The following is a 27,519-nucleotide window of genomic DNA, read 5'->3' as shown; positions in this document are numbered from 1 at the left end:
TTTAAGAAGGATTTTTAAAAATAACTCATGGGAGTTTCTTTATTACTATTATGAGGTCCGTGTTGCTGTTTATTCAAAATCATGCTACCATTTAATATGAAAATACTGTATTGGGGTACAGCTAAGGTCATATGTACCAGGGTCTCCCAGGGTTGAGTTTGATGATGGTTTGTTGTTCATAATCTCTTCCTGTTCCATCTTGGTTGGTCACATTGCTGGTGGACCAGAGGCTAGATCAGAGAATACATTAAACTTCATTTCATAGAAAGGTAAAAAAGAAAGTCCTCAGAAAGCAAAAAAAAAAAAAAAAAAAAAAAAAAAGTTGTGTGTTCATGTAAGGGAGCTGACTATAATTAAGAATGCAAATGATGTCCTAGAAAGAAACTGAAGTTGAGTAGCTACGTGTGGAAACTGAAGCTTTTGCCTCTTTAGTGCACTCTTCTATCCACTGATTGTCAGTCATCTCGGTTATGCCAAGGCTAGAGTGTCACATGATCTATTTTCACACAGCCGCATCATACCTATTGTAGCTACATGTCATTGTTCTGAATATCTGTTGTTACTGTAAGGATATTTCTGTTCACTTCTGTACCTCTGCTCCAGAAGAGAAACTCCAGGAAATTGATTATTGTGGTTCTTGGACACATATGTATTTTAGATACAACTTGAGAAAGTTGAATATAAAAAGACTATGTGTTTTTAGAAATATTAATTGATTAAAGGGAGAGAATTCTGTCTAGTAAATCCAAGAACAGCCTATAGGTGCTTTTCCAGGTGTTCACTTAGAAACTATTCTAAAGGCAGATTTACTTAGAAGAGAAGGCAATGCTATACTCACTTTCTTCTTCCCAGAACAGCTCTGCTACATCTACATCACCAGCTGAGCATTGCTGGACTCCTGGCACACATCTGCTTGAATCTGCTTCCCTCCATTACAAAGTTGTTGATCTCTGCAGTTGACTTGCTCTCACGATCACTTACTTTCTTCATGTGATAGATGCTGACGCTGTGAACACTAATATTACCCATCTCGGCTTACAATGTGAAATTTCAATGTGTACATTTAGAAAAGTGTCAAGGACACACTAATGCTCAAACAATGCCAGTTATTGCTATTGCTGCTGTTATTACAGTGGGTTTCTGCTTCCTAATTCTTTTGAAAAATCAAATAAATTTTTCTTCAGTCAAGAATAGTTTAAATCTACCAATCTAGATTATTACTATATGAAAATTCTCTTTTCACTGCTCTAAGCACTTTCTCTGATAAAATTGGAATGGGTCCTGCAGATGAGAGCAACGAAGAGTCAGGTCAGTGCTCAGTGAACCCTGATGAATTGTTCTTTGATGAGTTGCTGTTTTCTATTCTTAAAAGAGGCATTAAGAATTTATAACAATGTTCTACTTACATTATCAGTTAGATGGTGTATTTATGATAATTTCTACTGCCAATCCTAATTACCAGAAGTTAAATTCATTAAAAAATAATTTTTCCCCTAGTCTCTTGTCTAATTCACCTTGCTTCCTAGAATATCCCAATTTCTTTTTGGTTCACTTGCCACAAGTAGCAAATGATTTATTCACCAAGTAGAGTAAATACAAACCCATTCTGGCTTGTTTACTGAGCAGTTTCTGGACCCGTCTGGGTGCTTTGTGGGTTCTTTCTCATAGAACCTTAGAGGTCACCTGGTCTAATAGAACACATACTGCCAAGTTAGGTTTTTAATTTAAAATTTATTCACTCTTACTTTATGTGTACAAGTAGTGTTTTGCCTGCATGTCTGTAAGTGCACTCATCTTGTGCAGTGCCCTCAGAGACCACAGAGGGGTGTCAGATCTCTTAGAACTGGAGTTAAAGATGGCTGTTAGCCTCCGTGTGGGTGCTGGAAATGAAACCCAGTCCTCTGCAAGAGCAGCCAGTGCTCTTAGCTGCTGAGCCACCTCTCTAGCCCCCTCCCTCAAGTTATTTTTTAATGTGATTGGTGACAGGTTATTCTCAGCCCGTTATTTGAAGGAGAGGTTCTTGTCTGGGGATAGTTTATATAGTTAGTAGATCTTTATATTGAGTTAAAGTAAAGTTCTAAACCTTTTACATGTTTTTAAAAAATATTTTATTATTTTTATTTTATGTGTATGAGTGTATTGCCTGCATGTGTGTGAGTGCACCTGTGTCATGCAATGCCGTGGAGATCAGAAGAGGGCGTCGGATTCCCCTGGAACTGGAGTTAAGGATGGTTCGTAGCTGCCATGTGGGTGTTGGGAATCAAACCCGAGTCCTCTGCATGAGCAGTCAGTGCTCTTAACCACTGAGACATTTCTCCAGCCCCACTAAGCCTTTTACATGTTTTAATCTGATAAGTGAAGCATTTATTTTGTTGTTTGAGTCACAAACTGTGTTGCAGTGTAATGGAAAATATTTAGATACTCCAATATTAAAACACAGTGTTATTATTATGCCATTTTGCTCAGAGCCACTGACTCCTGTACAAAGTGCCATCAGCAGTAGTTAGATAGTTAGATAGACTAAAGCATTAGACTTAGTGTCATTAAAAGAGGACTTATGTCTGTGGTCAGACACCCTAGGCACAAGACCAGGGTTTGTTACTCATGATCAGACATGAGTAAAATCTTGTTAAGGCACTCTGCCTTTACAGTGGAAGGAGAAGAGCCTAGAGCACACTTGCTCCATCTGGTAGAATTCATGTTTCAGGGGTGGTGAAACTCAGCATGTTCTATTCCCAGTTGCCCTTATAGTGGGCCTTCATCTTAGAATAGTTTTATAATAAGAAAAATTCAATTTTTCTTCAATTCAATAAAATAGTAAGATCTGCTGTTCCTTTGTCTGAGAAAGCTTATGAAAGAGGTTTGTGGTTTTTATTGTGAAAACTAAAGTCCTATGGGATTTTAAGGATGGTGTTTCTTCCAAGTTAAAAGAAACTGTTAAAGACTGAATGAGGAGTAGACAGGACTGTGAAAACCAACCAAACAAAATAACCCACGAAAGGCTAGAGGGTTACATAATTTCATAATTTCACTTTGGGAGAAGTTCACCAAAAGTGTTCTATGGTTTTATGTTGTAGATAAAAGGTAAAATGACTGAAAGAATTTGTTAACTACAAAAGAATTAAATTGATCTTAGAGTTTTGGAAGTGCTGGGCTAAGAGCCTGGGGAGCTTCTCAGGGACAACCAAGCAAACATGTTGAAGCCCTTGTGCTCTTGCCTAGACTTCCCATCCACCTGTGATCCAAAAACAGCTCTGCACTCAAAACCCTGTTGCACATCCTCTCCTGCCTCAGGGGCTGGGGACTGTAGTGGGTACTTTGTGAATGTTGTTTCTGTTCTTCATTGTTGGTCTAAAGGTTTGGAACAGCTTGGAGATGTAAAAAAAGGATCATTGAATGCTATCTCCCTGTGTTTTCTTCTTAGATTTGGTGCTCAGTGTTCCCCAGGCTATCCTAGAATGGTGGAACAATGGGCAATCCAGGAGAACCAGGCCAGCCGCCGATCTCATAAGCTTCTTAGAAGTTATGTGTGATTATAGATGCAACCCGGGGGTTCATAACAGCATGGGGACATCCTTCCATTTCAACCTTAATTTTTTTCAAATTCTAAGCTTATCACAAGGAAGACCCTGATGTCCTGCCATGAAGTGCTCTTGAAACAAGCAATGTGGAGTCTGTTCTCTATTTCAGTAGTAAAGAAAGACAAAGAAAATGTTGTTGGGTGAACCAGAAATTGCATCTTGACAGGATCCTGCTCCATACACATCACTCACATATATACCTTATCCATAGGCTGAGAAGGCATAAATGAGACTCTATCCAAACAATCCATCTTCTAAATGTCCATCTGTGTCATGATCACGGGCAGCCTGGCTGGTGAGTCTCTCTGCCCTGTTTCACCCACAGATGCCTTTGCCATGTGGCTTGCTTCCAGGTTTTCAACGCTCCTGGTTCCAGCTTCCTTTGCCTGCCAGGAAATCTGCATTGATTCTCCTCTGGGATCCCTGAGCCTAGGCCATCTTCACTGTGTTCTTTGTTCTTGAACTCCAGGATTCTAGGAGCTGGCAAAAAAATTATCTTTCATTTTGGACCAGGGGATGGTAGTTTTTCTCTTGATTTCTATGGCACAACTATTTTTCTTTTCTCTCCACAATGTCTGGCAACCCTTATCAACCAGCATTCCAAAATTCCCTGACAAAAAGTTCCACTCACAAAGCATTTTATGAAGCACGCAGTGTTCAGTAGGCTTTTTATAAATTAAAATAAAATACCATTTTTCTCAACTAATTGTATTTGAGAAAATATCAGTTTTGAATAGAAGAGAGTAAAGCAAGCAAATGATTTAGGACCTTTTCAAAAGCTTTAGAAATCAATCACCTTTATTCTTTTTATATTTCTTATGTTGAAGCTACCTGTGACAAAATAGAGTCCAGGTTATATTGTATGAATGTATTCCAAGATCCAGTTAAAAGTTTCAGATAAACCTGCCCATCAGACAGTTTTCAAAATCACCACAACTGGTGACATGAAGCTTCTTCCAGAGTGAGCAGAAAGGTTTAAACACTACTACCTGAAGTTGCTGAGAACGTGCTTTAATACCGTGGGGAGACCTGCGTTTAGCTGTAATTTACCAAGTTAAAGAAAATGAGCAGGATCAAGTCCTACCATTATCAGATAGCATCTGGAGAATGTGAAGCAGACTCAAATGGCCAGGTTATGCTGCAGAGGTGACCCAATCATATGGGAGAAGACCCTTATGAAATATTATGGATCACTTCTAGGAAACTATTGTAAGGGCGCTGTGCTGGATAGGTTTAGTATAACTTGACACACCTGGGTTGAGGGAGCCTCAACTGGGGAATTGCCTCCATAGGACTGGCCTGTGGCCTTGTCTGTGGGGCATCTTCTTGATTGTTGAGTGATGTGGGAGGGCCCAGCCCACTGTGGGTAGGTGGGCCTGTGTTATATAAGAAAGCAGGCTGAGCAGGGGCCAGGAGAGCAAGCCAGTTCCATGGCCTGTGTTCCAGCTCCTGCCTCCAGGTTCCTGCCCTGAGTTCGTAGCTACCTTGGGCTCCCTGATGAACTGGGACCTGGGAGATGTAAGCTGAATAAACCCTTTTCTCCCCAAGTTGATAGTGGTCAGAGTGTTTTATCACAGCAATGGAGAAACAAACTAAGAGATTGGTACTAGAGAGTGGGGTATTGCTGTGACAGACCCGACCTTGGTGTTTTGGGGAGGACTGTGGAAGTGTTTGGAACTTTGGGCTGGAAAAGCCATTGCGTGCTCAGAGTTTGTTGCAGTGGAGCTTAGAACAGTTATGCTGAAAGAGTTGTAGATGATGGAGGCCTGGCTTGTGAAGCTTCAAAGGGAAGCTGAGACTATCAGTGCTGTTTGTGTGAGATTTTGGATTGAGAATCTGTGGGTTCTGATTGGCTGGGGCTGAAGAATCAGCTGTGATTAAGAAGAGACCAGAACCTGAAGCAAAACCTTTGCTTTACTGGGACAATTGATGTTGGTTAGCTGGGGCTGAAAAATCAGCTGTAAGTAACAAGAGACCAGTATCACTGTGGTGGAGTTGTCTGGGAGGTATTTCCTCAGGGTCAGCACACAGAGGGGACCTGCACCTCTCTTTCAAGCTGGAAGCAGGACTTGGTAATGTGTAAGAGTTTCCTGCATGGTTCTGGTGTTGAAAGTGTGAAGGGGTCATAGAAAGCAGCTGAGGCTTGGCACTCTGCGACGCCAGGAAAGGCCATAGGTGAAAGTGCAGCTTCAGTTGCAGTGAAGACCCCAGAATTGAAGGGGTCATGGAGAGAAACTGAGGTTTTGCACCCCAAGAGGCAAGAAGAGGCCATTTCCAGGCCAGTTTCAGTGGAGATCCCAGCTTTTTGGAGATGCTAGGACCGTGGGACAACCACCAAGGACAGCAGCAGGTGTGGAATGGAGCTGGCCTGGGTCTGCGAGATGAGCTGAGTGTGCTGTGGACTGCAGAGTCAGAGCAATGGAGCTGCCAGTACCCTTTGGAGCCAGAAGATCGTGAGTGAATCCCAGATGTCCAGCCTTGAGCTATTTGCTGGACTTAGGTTTTGCTTAGGTGTGCCCGAGTCTTCCCTTTGAAATAAGACAGTACTTGTTTTGGATTTTACAGAAGCCCACCCACAGTTGAGACTTTTAAAAGAGACTATGGACTTTTAAGTGTTTGGATTTTTTTAAGGACTGTGGGGTTTTTAAGGTTGTACTGTCTTATGTTGTGACATTAATGTTAACATCATATTTTGGGGACAAGAATTGGAACGCTTATGGTTTAGTAGTGATGTATTTGTATGTCAAGTTGACAAGGGGTCAATTGTGCTGGATAGGTTTAGTGTCAACTTGACACACCTGGGTTGAGGGAGCCTCAATTGGGGAATTGCCTCCACAGGATTGGCCTGTGGCCATGTCTGTGGGGCATCTTCTTGATTGTTGAGTGATGTGGGAGGGCCCAGCCCACTGTAGGTGGTGCCACCCCTGGGTAGGTGGGCCTGTGTTATATAAGAAAGCAGTCTGAGCATGGGCCAGGAGAGCAAGCCAGTAAGCAGTGTTCCTCCATGGCCTGTGTTCCAGCTCCTGCCTCCAGGTTCCTTCCCTGAGTTCCTATCTTGGGCTCCCTGATGAACTGGGACCTGGGAGATGTAAGCTGAACAAATCCTTTCCTCCCCAAGTTGGTAGTAGAGTGTTTTGTCACAGCAATGGAGAAACAAACTAAGACAGGTGCAGAACTGAAAAATGAACTCTAGGTGATTCGTGGCTGGAGGTAGCCTGGATAACAATATCTGATGGTATGCTTCTTTTCCTGAAACTCCTCAATGGATACTCATGGTATTTATCATCCCCTATTTCTCAACCCAGCCCTATAAAAACTCCATGCATTAGCTATAGACAACAACTTGTTCCTTGAATGTACAGATATCCATATGGTAGAACATTAGTAACAAATATCTACAAATCTCAAAACCCTTATTGTGAATTCCAAGACATGTGACTGTTACATAAGTCCTTAATGTGAAATTCAGGAGCAGGCAAAAAGAATTCATGGTGGTAAAAATCAGAAAAGAGTTTGACTATGGTTAGTAAGGAATGACTTAATGAGGATACAGGGGATCTTTTGGAGAATTATGTTCTATATTTTCGTTGGAGTATGAGGAACATAGTTAGGTATGCTTTTCAAAATTCATTAAAGTGTTTATTTCATTGTATGTATGCTTTACCTTAGCAACATAATTTCTCCTTTGTAGATTGGGGTCTGCCATTTCAGGAGTCAGAGCTTTGCTCATGCCTGGTGCTGAGATTTGCTATCTAGCAACTCCAGACATATCCTAGAGAATAATGTCTCTTCTTTTTCATTGTTATCAGATGAATAGTCAAGTTACCAGGGGCCCATGTTGCACATGACATCACCCTTATGCTTTCTCACTCAGTTGGAAGGATAGCGATGGTAAGGATGAACTCTGCTATCAGAACTCAGGATTCTTGCTTTAAAAATCAAAGACAAGAATGAAATCATATTCTACATGAAAAATTGTAGTGTTCCTTTTAACTGACACATACAAGTCTTCAGCACTGTTGTCTCATAAAGAATCAATTGCCTTTTATTTCATAATAGAATGAAGGGAGGAAATGCATTTTTTCCTGATGTTAATGGCTGACAGCAGTGATTCAGAACACATAACTTTTTGAATTAATGATAAAAATATGTGCATTAGTTACACTTATTGCTGTGCTCAAATACCAGAGAAGAGGCAACTTGATAGAGGAAAAGTTTATTCTGGCTTACAGTTTGAAGGGACACAGCCCATCATGATGGGGAAGGCATGGCAGCAGGAGCAGGAGGCATCTACACTCAAAAGTAGAAAGAGATGAATGATGGTTCTCAGCTTACTGTTTACTTTTTATTCAGTCTGGATTCTACCCCAGGGGATGGTGCCATCCACACTGAAAGCAAGTCTTCCTTCCTCAGTTAAACATTTCTGGAAACATCCTCACAGATACACCCAGAGGTGTATTTCAATGGTGACTCTAATCTAACCAAGCTGATAATGAAAGATAACCATTACAGTGTGCAAAAAGATGAGAGGAAGTGAGGACTCTGAATTGAATTGACATTGTGGGTGAGAAAAGCCAAAAGTAAGGGCCATACAAACAGTTGTCTATGAATTCTAGACAAAGAAAGGCAATTCTTTCAAAGAGTACAACTTTCCACAGTGACTCTGTAGTTATGATGTAAGTTCTAAATAATGAGTGAGGCGAAGATGGTGCTGCTATGGAGAATGGGATAAGGAAGGCAGACAAAAGTCTGGAAATGGGGGTGGTGGAATATATGGACCAACTGGAGAAATATCTTAAGGTTAAGTCTTCTGATGCCTCTGTAATTATGAAAATGCATTTAGGCAGTGGTGCATGTGCATTAGTAGCACAACCAGGAATGGGCCTATAAGCACAATTCTGTTCAAAGGCTCCATGCATAGTCTGTCAATTTCTGATTCAATCATAGCTGATAAAGACACTTCTAATCAGATGATAAAAGACAACCACTTAGCTGCCCCTCTGTTGTATGAGAGACCTTTCCTGGGGAGATGGAGTTTTATTGGGGTTACTTACAGGGATATGACTGAGGGGTTACTTATAGGAACAAAGATGACTCAAACACAGATGTATCACTGAAAACCCACCCCAACACTGGTGATGAATCGTGAAAGCTACATCTCTGGAGCTCTCTGTAGGACTTGCAAGTAGCACTACAAATCTAAAAAATCTCCTCTCTGTAGCTCAGCTGGTCAGAGTCCCCTTTCCCCAACAATTTCTTACTGCTTCTGTAAGCCTGGGGAGGGGCCCTGATGAATCCTGAAAGTTTCACTTTTCCTAGATGTGAAGTTTCTTTTCCTCCTGTCCCATAATTCTCCATCCTCCCCATAGAAGGAATGTTTCAATTCAGAGAAAACTGCCATAGAACATCCTATTAGTCTAGATTTTACAAAGACAACATTAAATAAGTCTGAGGAGCTGAGCTCACATTTATGAATTACACATATATATCTCAAGAGTTTAAATATAGTTTATGTCAACATATGACAAAGTCCACCCTGACTCACTGTATGGTTTGGATATGAATGGGAACTAAGGAACTAGATGCTGAAGGCATGTTCTTTTGTGGATCCATTGTGGGTTTTCTGTCTTTGAAATTGTTGTGTGTGATAATTTTCTATATTCGTTGTTATCTTTATAATGTGTTTGAATCAGTACTGATTGACTTAATTGCTGAAAATTCTCAATTGTTTCATCTGTAGTTGACAAACTTCACTTTCTAAGAATACATTTTGATATTGGCCATATCAGTTCTTAGACGCCTATATTATGCGCTAACCATGAGGGCTTTCTTGACAACAGCAACAGTAAGTGGAAATGGCTATTTTATATGCTCAACCCAAGTGAACAATTATTCTTTACAAAAACTCCATGGTGGTAAGAGCCACATTTATCTCCATTTTACTGATGAGGACTTTCCATATTATCCAATGTCTTATATATATATATATATATATATATATATATGACTGTTATCTAGATTAATGTAGTCAAAATTTGGCATAGAATATTGGTGTGGCTCATAAAGAATTGGAGAGCGCATATCTGAACACATTTTCTGAATAACCAGGGATGTGACTAAATTTCTGAATAACTAGGGATGTGACTGATGACTGTACCTTTATGCAGATGTTGAAGGTAAACACAGAGTTCAGAAAATGGGCAAAGAGAAGTGAGGCTGTTTGGCCTCTACTCCACAAAGAATAAGGATGCAATTTAAGTCTGACTTGGGGAAAAAATAATGGATTGGAACTGACGTCATGGTACAGGGAAATGTGAGTGAGAGTCTGGGTGAAATATTACCACAAAGTGGTTTATTTGCAGTAGTTTGTCACATTTTCTTCTTCCAGATGTAGTAATATTTATTATTATTATTATTATTATTAATTATTATTATTATTGCTTTTTTGACTTCTGAGATAATTTATTTTTAGGAATGTTATCACAGCTTTATCTTTATTGTGACCAGATATGAACAGATTCAAACCAATAGAAACATTAGAGTATGTGTAAAGCAGACACATCAGTCAGAGGTGGACTGTGTTAGATTGTAAACAAAATCCAAAGAACTTTGCACAAATGACAAAAACAAGAAACAAAAATCCCCATAAGAACAAATTGTTGTTTATGTATCTATGAAATATCACATTATCTAATTTATTTAACTTGTTTCAAATGTAAATTGCCTATAACAGTCATTATTTTGTAAGCTAGTGCTATTCAATTTTAGTCAGTCATTCTTTTCCTTCAGAGGGAAGAGTTTCAAAAATCACAAAATTATAAGGACCTGAAAGATTATTATATCCAGTCTTTGCATTTTTGCAAATGCCAAAGTGAATGTCCAAAGAAATCAAATGACCTTCCCATGGTCATGAAATGGAGTAGCAAGAGAACGCATGCTGGAGTCCTGGAGTAAGTGCTTATTTTTGAGTGACTCTCTAGGGTGGCCTCAATGACAATACTTGGAAGTCAACACCTTATGAAGCTAGTACTAATTACACCATACATTATATACAAGCATTATGGTGCAGTCTAAGTCATATGAAGGCTTTATGAAACAAAATAAAATATAAACAAAATTGAATTTTTGTTATACAACACTTTAGAGAAATTGGAATTAGAGACAAGGATAGATTATTATGAGAGTATTGAAGAATAAAAGAAATTTATGTAGTAGCAAATCAAAGTAAATTCTTCATCAGGGAGTGATGTTATTAATCTGTGTTCTAGGAAGATAAGCCTGTTATATAGCTATTGGCAAAAAGCTACTTAAAAATCAAGATGAGAAAGTTGATATCAGAGGCTCCTGAGTTAACCTAGGCTTAGTGTGAGGATGCATACAGGGGTTGCAGTGAGAGCTGCAGGTCTGGCCACTCTTGGTTAGTGAGTAGATAAGGGGAATTATGGGAGAGGAGGAAAGCAGGTTTACTCACTGGCATTCCTAACCCAGGCCTAAAGTGCAGATTACCCTTTGTGATTCTGATTTTCCCTGAGTGGGTCCTCTGTGATAATGCTTATAAATGAGAAGTGAGAATATTCTGGGTGTGAATAGGAAAAGAATGACTTTTAAAAAAGTAGATTTAGGGATTCCTAAATTCATAAAGGCAATTTTCTTCTTCCTCCTAAGTATAGTTTTTGAGTAAAGATCAGGGCTGCTAACGCTGAGATGACAAGGCAGGAAGCAATGAGGGGGAGAGGCACCTGCCTACACTTCTGATAGACTTCTTCATTTAGAAATAAGGAAATATCACACTGAGGGGCTTTTTTCTGTATGCTTTTATTTTTATTTCATCTTTTATCCTCTCCACCTAGTTTGACTTTGGATGTAGCAAACGTTGTCGGTAGTATGTATTTTGGTATGAGTGTAGCGCTCTCTTCTTTATTTTAGCATATCCATACCAGATTTCTGTTTGTAGAGTCCTCTGTTAGGAAGGGTGGGAAAGGAAGGTGGTGGTACCAAGTGTTCTACTTGAATGAGAAGAGAAACGAAAGCAACCATGACCATTTGCTTTGAGAGAAACCAGAGTTGGCAGGGTTTGCTTAAAAGCACAGCATCCTGCCTCTGTCACCAAGTGTTCTACTTGAATGAGAAGAGAAACTAAAGCAGCTATGACCATTTGCTTTGAGAGAAACCAGAGTTGGCAGGGTTTGCTTAAAAGCACAGCATCCTGCCTCTGTCTACCTCCAGCTCTCCATCAGAAATTCGGGTCTGAAAGTTCTATAATACAATATGGAAGATTAATGGGAGACCTCTTTGCTCTTTTAAGGTTTGCCACTTTCTGCTTTCTATTTCAAGATTATGTGTTTCCTAGTTCCTATCTTTTATATTCTAATGTATAGTCTGACCATTCACAAAGTCATGCTTCCACATTGGACTTCTTTAAACTCCAAACTTACATATTAGACTCTCTAACCAATATCACCTGTTGTGTAACAATTTGACTATTTTTTATCTTTGAGTGTGTGTGTGTGTGTGTGTGTGTGTGTGTATGAATGTAGGTACATGTGTGCCACATTGTGTATGTGAAGTTCAGTCAACAGCCTTGGGTGTCTGTTCCACCTTGTTTGAGAGATTCTCTTGTTGCTTTCTACCAAGTATACCAGGCTAGCTGGCCTGTGAGTTTCCAGGATTCCTAGTTTATTCCTTTTGCTTTGATAAAATGCTCTGACAGAAAAACAACATAGGGCAGAAAGGGTTTATTTGGCTCACAATTCCAAGTTACAGCCCATCATTTCAGGGAAGTCAAGGCAGGAACTCAAGCAGTGAGTCACATCATGTGCACAGTCAAGAGCAAAGAGAAAATAAGCACATCCTTGCTTGCTTGCTTGCTTAGGGCTCAGCCAGTTTCCTCTGCTCTTATTCAGCCTAGGGCCCACTCCATGAAATGGTGCCACCCACAACCAGGAGGTCTTCCCACATCAATTAGCAATGAAGGCAACCCTCCACACACATGCCCATAGGCCAACATGATCTAGAGAATTCCTCATTAAGATTCTCTTTTCTAGTGATTCTAGGTTGTATCAGGTTGACAGTTAAAAATAACCAGCACATAGGCATTCTCTTGTTTCTTTATTCCGTCTCGTAGAAGAAGCACAGATTAATACAACCTCACCTAGCTTTACACAGGTTCTAGGGATTTGGATTCAGGGTCTCAAGCTTGTGTAGGAAGCGCTTTACCCACTGATCCATCTTTCCAGTCCAAGAATTTCACTTTTAGCGTATTCATAGCTTAATTTGTGAGTTTTCCTCCAGTGCCTAATTTCTTTGCCCTAATCCTCCAGCCTTTCCCATTTTGGCTACTTGTCCGACTATGGTTTCATGGGACAGAAGTCGGGGGGGTGCAAAAACTCAGCATCCTTGACATGTTTATTTCATTCTTCTATCACATTTAACTTGAGTCATCGTATCCCACCTACCATATCGTCAAAATGTGTATGCCTATTCGTGCTTCCAACTGCAGGGAGCTGGGTTGGAACTAACTATTCCTACTGAGATTACCCAGAAAATGTAAATAACATAGAAAAAATGCCTACTTGAAAAATGACCCAAAGTCATTAGCCAATGAGGCAGTCAGGATTGGTGTTACAATTTCAGCATCCAAGGAATTTTAGAGAAGTGAGATATAGCCAAGACACTATTTCCCTTAAAGCAAAGTGTAGGTAGGAAGAAGCAAAGCTGAGGAAAAGACAGAGGTGTCTGGTAGCATTGGGGAGGTGAAAACCAGAGAACAGGCTTTCCATGTGGCAGGTCTAGACTCTTGGTTGAGACCTCTGGAGGACAATATGCAAGGAATAAGGACAAACCAGAAACGAAGGAGGCCTGTCAAAGACTGAACACTTGAATCCATTTGGTCTAAAGCCCTAGGGAATGATGGGCCTGTTCCTACTGCAGCAGCTTTGTGGAGGCAAGCAACAGCTCCTTGGAGGCAAATGTCACCCTTCCAGTGCCTCTACAATGTTTGTGTACAATGTTCTGCTCCATTATTGGACAGAATGTGGGAGAAGTAGGTAACAGAAGCAGGCGCCAAAGGTTCAGATACTGAAAGTTCAAATAACACCTGTATTTAGGAAAAACAGTGGGAAAGAGTATTTCAGTGGGAAATTGAAATCCGCAGTGAAGCATAGAAATTTCAGAACTGAAAAATAACCTTTTCCCAATAGTTACATATTTTTTTAATGTCCTTTTTTCTCCCCTTGGTGATTCAAAGAATTTTCAATTTTATTAGTCATCTCAAAGAATGCACATTTGATGTGTTTTTGTTTTTCTAGAGAAGTGATTTAATTATAGTTTTGTTTACAATAGCAGAGATAGATGACCTTATAAATTGTTCAAGACTCAGTTTTTACATTTGGAAAATAGATTTTTAGATAGTGAGCATCTGTTCACATTTGGTTTCAGTTGTAATGAAACTATGTGTTCATGGCCAAAGACTGATGGGAGCTGAAGACTGGGCTTAGGAGAAAAGTCCAGGTTTGTTCCAAGCAAGAAGATGCTGTCTTTCAGGACATGAAGTTGAAATCTAGAGGATGTTTGTATCAGAAAAAAATAAAAAGAAGCAACAGGAGGGCAGGATAAAAGGGATCAGAGAACTAATACCCAAATCTGTGCATTTCAAAACCAGCTCTATCAGCCTCAAAGCTTGATCACCAGTCAAACTACCAACAGGGCAGGAAAATGGAGTCACTTGGGTGCTACCGATCAACCAGTGTGAAGATTCAGTCAAGTGAGACAGAGATGAATAACCTATAGAGTTCTGCTGTAAAACATTGTACCTATACTCAGCAGTATTGCATTGCATTCTTAAAATTTTTGCTGTGGGTAAATTTCGTGTTAACACGATCAAATATAACTTTGATGATATGACATTATAATATGATCAAAATATACATTTGAAATTGTGAAAGAATAAATAAATTTTAGAAATATATTACATTGTGATTATTGTTTTGTTGGGTTTTGAGAGAAGTAGCCCAGGCTGCCCTTGAACTTGCTATGTAACTGAGGCTGGCCTTCAACTCAAAATCCTCCTGCTTCTACCTCCTAAGTGCTGGGATTACAGGCATGTACTACCATTCCTGGCCTTAAAAAATTACACCAGTAAAGAGAAATTTATTTATTATCCTCATACAAAAATAAAACAATTTATACTTTGTTAAATAATTTTCTTTTGCCTTTTAAACCTTTTGATCCTTTTGCCCAACATGTGGAATATGTGATTGCATGTATATATAAATAGATGCCTTGTACTTTAAAAGAACAGGATTTTGAGATATAGCAAAGGGAAAAATGGCTTTAAAAGATACAATGGGCCATTTAAATGCCTCAGTTGGTTAAGGTGCTTGGCACTAAGCCTGATGACTTGAGTTCCATCCCCAGAATCCACATGGTAGAAGGAGAGACTCTCTGAAGTTGTCCTCTGCTGTCCACAAGTCACCATGGCCTGCATGTGTACATACATACACAAACACCAAACACAAACACAGATGCACAGACACACAGAAACACACACACAGACACACATACCCCACAATAAATAAATCAATAAAGGTAGTAAAGAATTTAAAATAGGATACAATGAAGAAGAATTACAGGCTTCTCTGGGACCAATTAATTTAGGCAGAAGAATATTCAAATGGTCTGAGCTGTAGCTAAGATACACGGGTATAGGAGAATTTCTATGAGCCTGTGGTTTAATGGCAGATGTTGGCTTCCTTGGAAGAGAAAGCAAAACATCTACTAAAAGTGTATATTCATCACAAGTGAAGTGTCTTTAGTTCTTCATTCATTCACATTTGGGCCTTGCTTAGGACTGAGTGCTTTTACTTTCTTGAGCATATCGACCACAAATACTACATGAACTTGATGACATGTTGGTCAAAGGCCTATAATCTCAGATTGAAAACTGCTGATCTGGCATGTGTGTGTGAAATTTTCATCTCTCTAGTATTATCAAAACCCTGACATGCTTTTAAAAAATGTTAGAATTAACTATGACACTTGCTTTAGTATAAACATTGCCTTATAATTTACAATGTATTTGCTATGCTGAAAGATTGATTTCAGATAGGTCTAGCTTGTCTGGCTGGGGAAAAATTGTCATTCTGTTTTATGGAATAAAGCAAGATTCCACCAGACACATTCAGTTAAAATGAAGCAAAAACTGCAGTGTTTGAGAATGATAATGTCTTGTGTTATCTGAATTTACTGATCAAAGTAAAATCAGTGTTCCATTTCAAATCTGCCTGCAACAGCATGCTCTTTTCAATAGCCCCAATTTTTGAAAAGCTCCCTACTGCACAACCCTCCCCACTTTTTGAGCATTAAAAATCTTACAGAATTGCATACTGACTGGGAGATTATTGAGTTGGCTATTATAAAGTTGAGATGGAAAGTGAAGCAATGAATTAAAAATCCATTGGTGGGGAGCTACTGAAGGGTACTTTTTGAGCACTTGAAATCACAAAATAGTTTCCATTTTACTCAATAGGTCAGATTTGAATACAAACTAATCTCACATTAGTTTCTCAAAGCATGGAAAGACTATGGAAAACACTCTTTATATATTATCTTAAAACCTTTCTTTCTCTGTGAAATTATATAAATAAGATTTATTTTTGAAATGATTTTTAACGTGTGTGTGTGTGTGTGTGTGTGTGTGTGTGTCTATGTTTCTGTGCATGTGCATGCATGGTCTGTGAAGGTGAGAGGACAGCTTTCAGGAATTGGGTTGTTTCATTATGAGGATCAAACTCATGTTGTGAGGCTTGGAAACATTGAGACAGCTCTCTGGCTCAAGACATTGAACTTTTACTCAAATGACAGAAAATTTGAGATAAGAAAAGGGAATATCTATCCCAGTTAGCTGTTGTTTTAAACTACCCCACAACTTAATGACTAAAACAGATCTTTGCACTTCATCTGGAAATGATATGGGTCAGGAATCAGGCAAGGCTTGATTGAATGTTTTGTTTTCTTTAATTTTAATTTTATGTTTATGAGTGTATTGCCAGCATGTATGTAGGTACACCTGTATCATGCAATGCCCATGAAGGACAGAAGAGGGTGTCATATTCCCTGGAACTGGAGTTACAGACAGTTGTTAGTTGCCATGTGGGTGCTGGGAATCGAAACTTGCTCTGCAAGAGCAGCCAGTGCTCTTAACTGCTGAGCCAGCTCGTGTATTCTTTTAATCCTCATGTTGCTGATGGAGATAACTTAGTAGTATTCAGCTGACAAATCTAAGGGTCTGGAAGTTCCAATTTCCATTTGCATTTCTGGAATCCTTGTATAGATAGTTGGAAGGTAACTCATGGGATTTCTGCCTTTCATTAAGAAGAAATGCAAGGAGCATATAGTAGTCTGTTGTTGTTTACTTATTTGAGACATAGTTTAGATTGGCTTAGCACTGCATAGCCCAATTTGATTTTGAACACCATGACAACCTTCCTGCCTTGGCCTCCCAAATTCTGGGATTACAGGAGTGAGCTGCCACACCCACTTTAATAGCAAAAGTGGACCTTTCGGGAGGTCAAGATGCAATTGAATATGCAATTTGAGAAGAAACATTGCTGAAAGATAAAAATTGATGGAACAAGAGAGATTAGTCAGAGAGCCCTCCCACACCCAGGCAAATTTGACATCTGTGAACAGAAAGAAGGAGAGAAGGACTAGACAGGAAAAACATTGAAATTTCAATAAGGTTCCAGCAACGCCTCTCTGAGCCAAAGTTGCCCCTTACAGATAGCAATGGGCCAGATGTTGCACCATTGCTGTTCTGAGTCATTGGCTAGGAGCACACTGATGAACAGGAGGACCAAAAAGGGCAGCACTTGGAACTGACAATGAGCCATGAATTCATCAGTGTCTTCTCCTGAAAGGCAGTATGTAAGAGAGGTGCTTCCAAGGTTGGTATATTTACCAAGGTAAGCAGTGCATAGATAAAACATAGAAGACAAAGGTTGGATAGTGAGGATGGCAATAGGCTCATGAGTAAGTAAACAACACTGATCCATTCTGTAAAGAGTGAGAGTATCTAGGAGTTGTGCTCACTCTCTTCTTGACATGAGAGAAAATCTGTAGGTTGCCTGCAAGTGCTCAAATTTTTAACCAGGCTTATTTTCAGGGCCATTTCTGATTTAGTTTCTGACCATCTTATTTTTATCTTTCCATAGCATATTAGCCTGAGCCAGAGCTGTGTTGAGAGCTCTGTTTGGATGCTTAGGGAATGGTATGGCCAATGCTCTGTGGAAATGTAAGGAAAATAATACTAAACACATAGCACAATATCATGCTAAGAGCCATTATGCAAAATCACTAAGGCCAGAACAATTCTATTTGACTTATAAATTATTTATGCCCTGAAGAAAAGTGAAAATAAAGCTTCTTGGCACTGGAATGCTAATTTTATGCTTTGGCCTTTCAACTGGAACTGTCCAAATGACTTCTGAGACCTGGATTCCTTTTATTTTTCACCTTTGAGTGCTTTTACAGTTCTTCTCCATCTTTAAGAGAAATGTGCTAGTTGTGACCAAAGCAGGTTGTCTTTGTCGTCCTTGGTAGTCAAAGACTGTCATGTCTAGGGTCACAAATGGGAGAGAAATGAGAGTTTATCTTTGGTCTTTGTCCTGGGATGGAAAGTACTTTTTGTGCAGTCTTGAGGCAATGGTGCATTAGACACATGTGGGCAGCTTATGTAAAACTTGAAAATCAGGGCTTTGGTCCTAGACATTCTGGCTCATTAGATAGGGGTTAGAGCTGGATGCTTCTTTTTTTTGAATCTTTAAAAAGTTTTACGAATTGGACCAGTCCAGAACCGGGATTTAGTGCAGGACTCAGATCTCCTCAGAGATGTTTCTTTGTACAGTGGATGGTGCTTGGTGCAGAAACTCTAACTGGTCAAAGTGCAGAGAATAAGTGACTGTGGGGTGCTCAGGCACAAATGGTACATCTGTACCACACTCCCTCTGCAGAGGGCTGAGATTATCCTGGAAAAGCAGGTGGAAAGATTGTAAGAGTCAGGGAAGACCAGAGGGAAACAATGTGTTCTGGACATGAGAGGACCACTGCCCTCAAAAGCTCTCAGCAGCTGTGGTTGCCTATATAAAACCTAGACAAGATCAAGCCACTCAACATTCCAGCATGGTGTTGGAAAGGGTTCATGAGCCCTCGCCCTAATGAGGAGCTATGAATAGTTGATGGCTTTCAGGGGGAAGGAGATTCAATTTTCTTTAAGAGTGTGGTTCCTGATAGGTCTCTACTCCAGTGGATGGCCCCACACCTAGGAATATATGAACAGCACAAACTAGAGTCAGTGGGTTATTTTACTGTTATTATTACAATTATTGCTATTATGTGTATAAGTATATTACCTGCATGTAGGTAAGTGCACCTGTGTCATACAACACCCACAGAGGTCAGAAGAGGGCATCAAATACCCTGGAACTAGAGTTACCGACAGTTGTTAGCTGGCATCTTGGTGCTGGGAACTGAACATGGTAAAAGCAAAGTAGCCAGTGCTCTTAACCACTGAGCCATCTCTCCAGTCGTGGTGCTGGGTTATTAAATAGTAATTCAAAAGAGGACAGGAAGTTTGTGGGGTAGGCATGGGGTGGATCTGGGAAAGTAAGGGGAGAAATAGGATCAAAATACATTGTATGAAATTCTTAAAGAATTAGTAAAAATTGAAAAAAAAAAAAGAAGAAGCCTTAGTGGTAAGCTTGGTGCACAACAAAATTTTTAGAATCATTGCTGTCAAAATTATGTAAGAGAAAGAAAGCAGTTGTAAGGATGAAGTTCTATTTCTGGTTAATCCCCAGGGCATTGTTATCAATTTTCTGGATGCATATGTATTTTTAAATGATTGCTTCCAAAAATACATCATGAATACATGTTTAATCTCTTCTAGAAGTTGGAGATATCCCAAAAGAATAAGACATCATCTTTTCCTTGGCAGCTCAGCTCCTTGGCAGCTCAGCTCCTTATTGGAGGAGGCAATAAGAAAATGTGCAGTTAAAATGAATCATAAGGTGCTGGAGAGATGGCTCAGTGGTTAAGCAAACTGACTGTTCTTGCAGAAGACCTGGGTTCGAATCCCAGCACCCACATAACAGCTAACAACTGTCTGTAACTCCAGTTCCAGAGAATCTGACAGCCTCTTCTGTCCTCCGTGGGCATTGCATGACATGGGTGCACTTACCTACATGCAGGCAATACATGCATACACATAAAATAAAAATGATAACATTTAAAAATGCATCATAAATAGAAAAACAACTCTAGACTAATATATATATATGAAAGTGGCATATTATGGGGCTATGAATGAAGTCTTACTTACAGGGGAAGTGATACACAAGTTGGATTTTGAAGGATGCACTCATAAGTACTTAATCGGTTAGGACAGAAAGAAATAATGTAAAAAGAAGTTCTGCTTACACTTACATAGAACAAAGGTGTGTTTTAAGTGGAATATCAAGTATGTTGGATGAGTCTGGAGACAGGTAGGAAACAGACTGCTGATGGTCTCATGTTTCCTGCTGCTATTTAGATTTTGATTCTTTTTTCTGATAGATTTAAAAATGAATTACTGGGCCAATTCTTCTCTGGGATAATCTATCAGAACATGTCACATACTTACACAATAAAAACTTTTGTATCTAGAGTCCCTTGTTTTAGGAAGATCAGCTCTTCTTACCTTAGCAGCAACCAGTTGCCAGTATTTCTTCAGACAAGAATGGGGTCTGCTGGTCATTTTCCCAGTTCTATCCTGGATTTTTGTCTGCCTGAATTTGCATGGGGTATAAAGATGATTAAGATTGTTTGAGATGTTCTGTATTAAATACACAAAAGTTCAATAAAAACAAAAAAATTGTGTCTGATTTCAGAGGGGTCATAAGAACCCCTCTTGCAGACAATACATAAGCAGAGTTACATTGTCACTTTTGTGTTTTAAATAAACTACTCTTGTTGGCAACTGTTCAATAACTTAGACTGGGTGAGGAAAGGTCAGACTAGAGTCAGGGAGCTGCACTAGGAGGAAGTAGCAGTAGAAACAGAGTCAAAATGACTGGAGTTTAGCATTACTTATAAAGAGAAAAGATGATGAAGAGCTCTCAGGTTTGTGGATTTTTTCTTCTCTCTCTCTCTCTCTCTCTCTCTCTCTCTCTCTATATATATATATATATGCATGTGTGAGGAAGCACTTACGTGTGATACATGTGTGTATGAGGGTCTACTTGCTCATGTACTCATATGTGCAGGACAGAGGTCAATACCGGGTGTTTTCTTTCTATTAATTTTTGGAACAGAATCTCTCAGTGAACCTGTTACTTACCAATTTGGCTGGAGTGGCTAGCCCGGAATTATGTGTCTTTGCTCTCCCAGCATGGGGGGAGGGTTACAGATGGGAGGCACCATGCTAAATTTTTATGTGGCTTCTAAGGATCTGAACTCAGGTCTTCATGTTTGTATAGACAGCATTTTAAATGCTGAGCAATTTCTACCATAGACCTTCTGATGACACTTTTGATTGGTAATCTGAAAAGTGATAGGATGCAATAGGACATACAAGAAGAATTCTTGTGATGGAAGAATAGATATAACTTTGCTGAGTTTGGCAGGAGATTGGAGGATACAACTGTTGGGCAATGGAATTTTACTATGCTATTTGGTTGTTGTTGTTTTTTTTTTGTTTTTTTTTTTTTTTTTTTGTTTTTTTTTTTTTTTGTCTTTTTTAGACAGGGTCTCCCTGCAGACCCAGCTGGCCTGGAACTCACTATGGAGACCAGGCTAGCCTCGAATTCACAGAGATCCACCTGCCTCTGCCTCCAGAGTGCTGGGACTGAAGGCATGAGCCACCACACCCGGCTATGTTATTTTGTTTTTTGCAGGCAGAGCTATGCCTTTCTGGTTCCCCGGTAGCACACAGCCTATGAAGGAAAGAATAGTCATATTCACAAGGGACACTGAGAGGCTGCTCAGCTTGAACAGTGTTTTGCAGCTGTGGTGATTCTGTTCCCTTCAACAATTATTTGATTAGGAATATGCTGTTGATTCAATTCTAGTCAATGTAAAATGAAAGGATGCCTTCCAGGCCTTCTGGGAGAGTTCCTTAATGCTTCTTTGTGTGTGTGTGTGTGTGTGTGTGTGTGTGTGTGTGTGTGTGAGAAAGTGAGGCCTAGAGCAGGTACAGCCATATTGAGTCTATGGATTGAGCTGGCCAGCAGGCTGGCTCTGAATTTCTAGAAAGAACTTTGGTCCATGGTGATCTTACTAACTAATTCTATAAGTAATTTCTCTCATAACTTCCAGTAATATGATGTATAATGTTTCTTGTTTAAATGACTCTTAGATTTTCTGTTACTTCTAACCAAAAATTATCCTAAACTTTGGATTTGTTTTTTTTTTCCCTCTGTCATCTTGTCTATATATTTATTTATTGTGGTAAAAAATATTTAAGAAAGGGGCTGGAGAGATGGCTCAGTGATTAAGAGCATTGGCTGCTCTTGCAGAAGACCTAGGTTTGATCCCCAGTACCCACATGGTGGCTAAAAACCGTCCATAACTCCAGTTCCAGGGAATCCAACACCCTCTTTTGGTTTCCATAAGTATTGCATGACACGGTCTCCCTTTCATACATGCAGGCACAACACTCATACATATAAAAATAAAAATGAATAAACAAAAATCTTAAAAATACATAAGAAAGTAGAGTATGGAGGTACATGCCTTTAATCCCAGCACTTGGGAAGCCTAGGCAGGAAGATCTCTGAGATCAAGGGTAGCCTGGTCTACATAGCAAGTTCCAGGCCAGCTGGGACTACAGGGAGTCCTGGTCTCAAAAACCAAAACCAAACTAAACCAAAGCAACACCCTCAAAAACACATAAGAAACTCTACCATTTTAATAATTCTTAAATGTACAATTGGTCAGTGTTAAGTATGTCTCCAGAACATTTTTCATCTTGTACATTTGTAGCTTTTTGCCCATGAAACAATTCCTTTATCACTTTTTTTCTGATTCTTGGCACCACCTAACTTAAAAAAGTTTATTGACATTTTGTATATTTTATACAATAGTTCTTAATCAAATTCAGACCCCTCCCCCTCAACCTCATGTATTCCACCATACATGTTAAGTCCTATCCAGTCAAGCATTTGTACCCAGATGTCCCTCGGTGCAAATTCACCCACTGGAGTCTTGTCAGCATTTCTAGAGATTGATGGTAAGAGCTATTCTCGCTCACCCAGTAGTAATCAGTCTCCAAGATTTCCCAGATTAAGGTTGACTTGCCACTCTTTTCCCTTGTTCCACTCTGGGCCCTTGTCTGACTGAGTTGGCATGGGTCCTGTGCTTGACGCCACCATTGTCACAAGTTCACATGTGCAAGCCTCCAGTGGCCTGAAACCTTCTGCTTCCCTGTGTTCATGGACCAACCCTGTCTCTTACAATCTTTCCCAAAGGTCCCTGATCCATGGCTGGGAGAGGTTTGATATAGGAGTCCCATCCAGGAACACGTACTCTGCAGTGTCTTATAGACATTGGCCATTTGTGGCCTTTTGTGTGCATCACACTCTGTTGTATAAGGAACCTTCACTGATGAGAGTTAAGGGGTACACTAGTTTTCTCTCTACCTCCATTCTGCTGTGTTCTATGAGCCTTGGGTGTAGAGGTTCCACTGTAGTTATGCCACCTATGACTGGACATCTCTCAGACTTATATTCTCTGTGTCTGATCAGTTGTGGGATTCTGCAGTAGCCTCCATCTGTTGCAGAAAGAAGCTTCTTTGATGAGCAGTGTATAGTATACTTGTCTGTAAATATAAGGACCCATATTTAGCACATGGTAAGAAATGTCATTTGTCTGAAGGAAGATCTCTGAGATCAAGGGTAGCCTGGTCTACCCTTTCATTTCAGAGATAGAGTTTTCTCTAGGGTCTATGACCTGTCCAGCCATGTGTATCTGGTTGTGTTTTTTTCCCATTTAGAGGGCTTTAAATTTAATTAGATAGCTGTTGATTATCCCCCAATAACAGTACCACTGCTGAAACAATAAGGCAGTTTGCTGTGCCAGTTATTATGGTTATTGGGCTTTAGGACTGGTTTGGACTATTGATTGATTTTTCTCCTTTAGCAGCTTGCATAGTATCCTCCAGAACTATGAGAGCTAAACTTCAGGTAGAGGACTTCCAGGTCAGTTCCTGCTCCATTGCTTCAAGTCCTGTGTCTGAAGTATGTCCTGTCTTCAGCAATAGGGTCTTATCTTCCAGTTCTGGGAGATAACAAATAACTGGCAATAGCCTGTATTATTTTGGGAGTCTCTTGAACCACACTGCCCAACCACTGGAAAGGAGGTTTTTCCTGTCTGGCACTAGGGAGGGTCTTGCATGGTCAGGGAGGAGGGAATGTAGGAGAAGAGGGATGGTGGGAGATGGATGTTATTGGGGGTTGGTAGGTGATAATAGGCCACTTGGACTTGGGAGGGAAGAGGAAGGTCAGATACCAGGGAGGGAGAGAGTAGAGATGAATGGCTCTTGGGGAACTCGGGAACCCAGAGGGAAATGTGTTGCCTCTGAAACCCCTGAGAAACAGACAGGGTCCCTGAGCATTAGTGCATATATACACATTATTTATTTTTAATGAGTTAACTATAATTTAAATAACGAAAAAATAGTTCTGTCTAGAAGAAACTTAATCCTGGGGACATAGATGTTTTAGGATTAGGTACATGAAGAGCATTTCATAGAGGATATAGAGAGATAATCACTGAGTTAGGAAGAGAATAATGTGACACAATGTCATACATTGATTTGGGGATGGATTTGGGGAGGGAATAGCCGACCACAATATCAAGTGTATTATGGAAAGTGGAAAGATCTATTAAAATGAGGCCCCAAAATGTTGACAGTAATGTGTTCCAGGAAGCTGTGGATGATGTCATCATCAAGGCCTGTCTCAGTGAAGAACAGAGATTAGACCAGAGAGCTGAAGAGCGCACAGCAACCGAAGCAAGGACTGTTTAACAGCAGAAGAGAAAGCCACAGAAAAACCACCATCAGTCCTAGTTTGATTTCTGTTGCTGTGATAGGACACTCTGACCAAAGCAACTTAGGGAGGGAGGAAAGGATTGATTGAGCGTCAACTTCCCAGTCGCAGTTCATTTAAACTTCACAGTCACAGTTCATTAAACCTCACAGTCACAGTTCATTGCTGAGGGAAGTCAGGGCAAAACTCCAAACAGGAACACAAAACAGAAAGCATGGAGGACTGCTGCTTGCTGGCTTTTTATACAGCCCAGGATCATCTGCCCAGGGAATGGTATCTCTCACTGTGGGATGGGCCCACCTACATCAATTAACAATCAAGACAGTCCCTGACAGACATGCCTGCAGACCTATTACTCAATTGAGATATTTTTCAGTTGATTCTAGGCTGTGTCAAGTTAACTGTTTATGCTAACTAGGATACCATCTTTCTAAACTGAGACAGTTCACACCACCATGCTCACACTCATCTCAGACTTCCCATTCTCAGCACTATGTGGTAGTGAGCACTTCCAGGGAGCCAGGAACGAGCCAGAAGCTGGAGCTTTGGAGCTCCTTATCCTCCAGCCCCTAAACAAACACATGGACTCTAGAGAAACCTTTGTTCTGCATTCAGCTTTGTTTTGTGGTTCTGTTACTCATTTTGTTTTATGCTTACATGAGTGTCTGGAAAGAGGTGTTGAAATGCATAAGATGTTCTAGTTTTAGGGCTCTCTACAATGGGAGACACATTTGAACCTTTCTTTCTATTGGTGCTTATGAAATAGTCTCGTTGCTTTAAATTCACAGTAGCTTCATCACTGCCATCTATTTATTTCCTTACATTCCCACTTAAGGTAGAAAAATGTGTTAGTATTATATAGTAATGAAGGTTAATTTCTCTCCATTTTTCCCTCTATATCTATATCAAAAATGAACATTTCACTAAAAGGTTGCAATATGTTAATTATAATATAAAGTGACTAAGATGCCACGTTAATGGGCTAATGCCACTCATCCCTCAAACTGTAAATTCAGAGATTTTATAGTAGATCCCTGTATATATGCTCAGAGTAACCTTAAACGTGATTAGGTTATGAACTCCCTTGGTTTGGCCAAGATGAATTGTTAACTTCCCTTAAACAGATCAGTAGGTGATGGTGATCTTAAATACTGTGGAATAGACAGAAGCATATTCAAATAACAAAGTATACATATTCCTAAGAAATTAGGTTGAAAATGAAACTTGGATGTCCATGAATATCTCATTCGACCATTTAATTCATATTCATCGAACAAGTTGAAAATCTGCTATATGTATTCAAAAAAAGTCCCTTGTTTTTAAAAAAATGTTTGTGAAGTTAAAAAAAATCCCTTATTTTTTGACAATCAAGTTTACACATATTGGGGTGTTTTAGGTGGGTATTGGAAGGCTGTTACAATGGGGTGACTCATCTCTGATAGACAATATTTCTCTTCCCTCTTCCTACTCTTAATTACCACTTCTAATACCATGTAGATGAGTAATTCTCTTGACTGCTGATTAAAATTCAGAAGGTAGATCCAGAGACTAAGTGCTATTAAGATATTAAAATGTGCTGAATTACTCAGAAGTTAGAAGTGAGCAGAACTATCTTTGAAATGGTGTATGGAAAAAAAAACCTTTTGGATATGCAGATTGGCTGACAGAATGTTTGGTGTTTACAGTGAATAAAATAAGTTTTGAAGCAACTTGAGGCAGTAAATATCAATTAAATCCCACAAGGATAGACATATGTTTAGATGATAAAGAAAAGGTTTTGGAGAACAAACCATCCTGGGCTTCTGAATATTCAGAAGAGGACATTTCACTGTTCTACCAAAATAAAGGTGTTAAATAAAAAGACAGTGACTATGAGTAAATCGCTTCATGTTTATTTTACGGCTTTGCAGTCAGAGTGTATGCTAGAATTCAAATAGGCTATCTATTCATTTTCCCTCTTCTCAAAAAGTATCAAAATTTCATGCTGACATTTATCTTTTGTGGATTCTTGAAGGTTTGAGGATTTAATTACCTTCCTGCTCACTTTATTATGAAGTGGTCAGCCCAGGAAGCCAGATTGTCACTTAGGAGAACCTACTGGCTTTTATCCTGATTGTTTTAATTATTATTGTTATCTCAAGAAATTCTTGAGATAGCAAGAGTTTCTTACAGTGGAAAAGGTAAGGAGTGTATTTCAGTGTGTGAAATGCCTGGACAGAGGGTGGTGCTATGCACAACTGAATGAATTAACAGAGAGGAGGGCTATAATTGGGCATCGCCTTTTGTTCTTCTTCCTTCAAATTCCCAAGATAACCAATTTAGCCTGGAATGGCTTTCTCTGGACAACAGGTACTATTGTACACATTTTTAATGATGTCAACTCATTTTAAAAATGAACAAAACCGAAATGAAAAAATCAATTCCACGAAGAGTTACAAACTCAATAAACCTACAAGTTGACTTCTGCCTGTCGGCGACAGATGTCCACTGTCAGCTTCAAATCTCCATCACTTACATATTCAAGGGTGATTTCTTTCTCTTCTAAATTCATATAACAATTATTGTCTGCACAACTCATTTGAAATTAGCCATGAACTGCCTCATGACATATTTTCTATTATTTTTTGAGCTGTTGTTTAATTTTTAATTTGCCCTTACTTTGAACCTCTGATAACTTTTAATTCCTTTAATGCAAACCATGTCTTGTATTTATCAGTATTTCCTCCAGTTCCAAAGCAATAAACCTCAACAAATTAATATAGCTTTGTTTTATTTCATAAGGAAGCCTAATATTATAAATACACTTCCTTTTTTTCTACAAGAGTACTAAAATGACAGGAAATGAGATATCATTAGTT

This window comes from Nannospalax galili, unplaced genomic scaffold, assembly GCF_000622305.1.
Source record: "Nannospalax galili isolate Female #2095 unplaced genomic scaffold, S.galili_v1.0 scaffold312, whole genome shotgun sequence".
NCBI classification, from domain to species: Eukaryota; Metazoa; Chordata; class Mammalia; order Rodentia; family Spalacidae; genus Nannospalax; species Nannospalax galili.
Note: the sequence above shows the minus strand (reverse complement) of the source record.